Here is a 3,991-nt window from a genome sequence, read left to right on the forward strand (position 1 = left end):
TAGATTACTGAATCTAGTAAACCCTTTGGGTGTTGGTCACATAGCGATGTGAACTATGGGTGTTAATCACATGGTGATGTGAACTATTGCTGTTAAATCACATGGCGATGTGAACTAGATTATTGACTCTAGTGCAAGTGGGAGACTGAAGGAAATATGCCCTAGAGGCAATAATAAAGTTATTATTTATTTCCTTATATCATGATAAATGTTTATTATTCATGCTAGAATTGTATTAACCGGAAACATAATACATGTGTGAATACATAGACAAACAGAGTGTCACTAGTATGCCTCTGCTTGACTAGCTCGTTAATCAAAGATGGTTATGTTTCCTAACCATAGACAAAAGAGTTGTTATTTGAGTAACGAGGTCACATCATTAGTTGAATGATCTGATTGACATGACCCATTCCATTAGCTTAGCACCTGATCGTTTAGTATGTTGCTATTGCTTTCTTCATGACTTATACATGTTCCTATAACTATGAGATTATGCAACTCCCGTTTGCCGGAGGAACACCTTGGGTGCTACCAAACGTCACAACGTAACTGGGTGATTATAAAGGAGCATTACAGGTGTCTCCAAAAGTAGATGTTGGGTTAGCGTATTTCGAGATTAGGATTTGTCACTCCGATTGTCGGAGAGGTATCTCTGGGCCCTCTCGGTAATGCACATCACATAAGCCTTGCAAGCACTGCAACTAATATGTTAGTTGTGAGATGATGTATTACGGAACGAGTAAAGAGACTTGCCAGTAACGAGATTGAACTAGGTATTGGATACCGACGATCGAATCTCGGGCAAGTAACATACCGATGACAAAGGGAACAACGTATGTTGTTATGCGGTCTGACCGATAAAGATCTTCGTAGAATATGTAGGAGCCAATATGGGCATCCAGGTCCCGCTATTGGTTATTGACCGGAGACGTGTCTCGGTCATGTCTACATTATTCTCGAACCCGTAGGGTCCGCACGCTTAAGGATACGATGACAGTTATATTATGAGTTTACATGTTTTGATGTACCGAAGGAGTTCGGAGTCCCGGATGAGATTGGGGACATGACGAGGAGTCTCGAAATGGTTGAGACGTAAAGATTCATATATTGGATGATATGGTTAGGCCAAGGGGTCAAGCCCATGAGGCTTTAGATCGGTGCAAAAGGAGTTTTGCGGAGGCCAGGGGGCCAAACGCCGGAGACCCTGGCGTCTGGCCCTGGGCCAGACGCCGAGGCCCATGGCGTCTGGGCCAGACGCCAAGGATTGTGGCGTTTGGTCCTGGAGTCCGAGTGGGACTCTTGCCTTTCGGGAAAAACCGACTTTGAGGAGGCTTTTGCTCCAAGTTTCGACCCCGGGGCTCAACATATAAATAGAGGGGCAGGGCTAGCACCAAAGACACAACAAGTTGATCCACGTGATCTATTCCTTAGCCGTGTGCGGTGCCCCCTTCCACCATATACCTCGATAATACTGTAGCGGAGTTTAGGCGAAGCCCTGCTGCTGTAGTTCATCAAGATCGTCACCACGCCGTCGTGCTGACGGAACTCTTCCCCGACACTTTGCTGGATCGGAGTCCGGGGATCGTCATCGAGCTGAACGTGTGCTCGAACTCGGAGGTGCCGTAGTTTCGGTGCTTGATCGGTTGGATCGTGAAGACGTACGACTACTTCCTCTACTCGTGTCATCGCTTCCGCACTCGGTCTGCGTTGGGTACGTAGACAACACTCTCCCCTCGTTGCTATGCATCACATGATCTTGCGTGTGCGTAGGAAATTTTTTGAAATTACTACGAAACCCAACAGGTGGGGGGCGCGCCCTACCCCCTGGCCGCGCCCCCCTATCTCATGGACGGCTCGGAGACCCTCCTGACGTGAGACCTACGCCAAAAATTCCTATAAATACAGAAACCTCCAGAAAATAACCTAGATCAGGAGTTCCGCCGCTGCAAGCCTCTGTAGTAACCAAAAACCTACCAGGACCACGTTCCGGCGCCCTACTGATGACCCACAAGTGTAGGGGATCTATCGTAGTCCTTTCGATAAGTAAGAGTGTCGAACCCAACAAGGAGTAGAAGGAAATGACAAGCGGTTTTCAATAAGGTATTCTCTGCAAGCACTGAAATTGTAGGTAACAGATAGTTTTGTGATAAGATAATTTATAATGGGTAGGAAACAATGAAAGTAAATAAGGTGCAACAAGGTGGCCCAATCCTTTTTGTAGCAAAGGACAAGCCTGGAAAAGTTCTTATATGAGAACAGCGCTCCCGAGGACACATGGGAATTATCGTCAAGCTAGTTTTCATCACGCTCATATGATTCGCGTTCGTTACTTTGATAATTTGATATGTGGGTGGACCGGTGCTTGGGTACTGGCCTTTCTTGGACAAGCATCCCACTTATGATTAACCCCTATTGCAAGCATCCGCAACTACAAAAGAAGTATTAAGGTAAACCAAACCATAGCATGAAACATGTGGATCCAAATCATCCCCTTACGAAGCAACGCATAAACTAGGGTTTAAACTTCTGTCACTCTATCAACCCGTCATCTACTTATTATTCCCAATGCCTTCCTCTAGGCCCAAACAATGGTGAAGTGTCATGTAGTCGACGTTCACATAACACCACTAGAGGATAGAAAACATACATCTCATCACAATATCGAACGAGAATACCAAATTCACATGACTACTTATAGCAAGACTTCTCCCATGTCCTCAGGAACAAACGTACTACTCACAATTCATATTCATGTTCATAATCAGAGGGGTATTGATATGCATTAAGGATCTGAACATATGATCTTCCACCAAATAAACCAACTAGCATCAACTACAAGGAGTAATCAACACTACTAGCAACCCACAGGTACCAATCTAAGGTTTTGGTACAATGATTGGATACAAGAGATGAACTAGGGTTTGAGAGGAGATGGTTCTGGTGAAGATGTTGATGGACATTGACCCCCTCCCTATGAGAGGATCGTTGGTGATGACGATGGTCATGATTTCCCCCTCCCGGAGGGATGTTTCCCCAGCAGAACAGCTCCGCCGGAGCCCTAGATTGGTTCCGCCAAGGTTCCGCCTCGTGGCGGCGGAGTTTCGTCCCATAAGCTTGCTTTCGATTTTTTCCAGGGTAAAAGACTTCATATAGCAGAAGATGGGCACCGGAGGGCTGCCAGGTGGCCCGCGAGGCAGGGGGGCGCGCCCCCCACCCTCTTGGATAGGGTGTGGGTCCCCTGATGCTGATTCTTTCGCCAGTATTTTTTATTAATTGCAAAAATGACTTTCGTGGAGTTTCAGGACTTTTTTAGCTGTGCAGAATAGGTCTCGAATATATGCTCCTTTTCCAGCCCAGAATCCCAGCTGCCGGCATTCTCCCTCTTCATGTAAACCTTGTAAAATAAGAGAGAATAGCCATAAGTATTGTGACATAATGTGTAATAACAGTCCATAATGCAATAAATATCGATATAAAAGTATGATGCAAAATGGACGTATCAACTCCCCCAAGTTTAGACCTCGCTTGTCCTCAAGCGAAAGCCGATATCGAAAAATATGTCCACATGTTTAGAGATAGAGGTGTCGATAAAAATAAAATACGAACATGAGGGCATCATGATCATTCTTATAACAGCAACATATATATATTTTGTCGTATGATTTCTTATGCTCAAGTAACAATCAATTCACTATGTCAAGTATGATTCCGAACTTCATTGAGAACTAACAAACTATAATCTTAGTCATTGAAGCAATTGCAATTTATCATAACATAGGAAAGAGTCAACATAAGAGCTTTTCAGCAAGTCCACATACTAAACTATCATTTAGCCTTTCACAATTGCTAACACTCACGCAATACTTATGGTTACGGAGTTTTAATCGGACACATAGAAAGATAGGGGCTTATAGTGTTGCCTCCCAAACTTTTACCTCAAGGGTAATGTCAACAATAATAGTTCATGCTAACTTACATCCAATTGGAT

This window comes from Triticum dicoccoides, chromosome 3B (assembly GCF_002162155.2).
Source record: "Triticum dicoccoides isolate Atlit2015 ecotype Zavitan chromosome 3B, WEW_v2.0, whole genome shotgun sequence".
Taxonomy (NCBI): Eukaryota; Viridiplantae; Streptophyta; class Magnoliopsida; order Poales; family Poaceae; genus Triticum; species Triticum dicoccoides.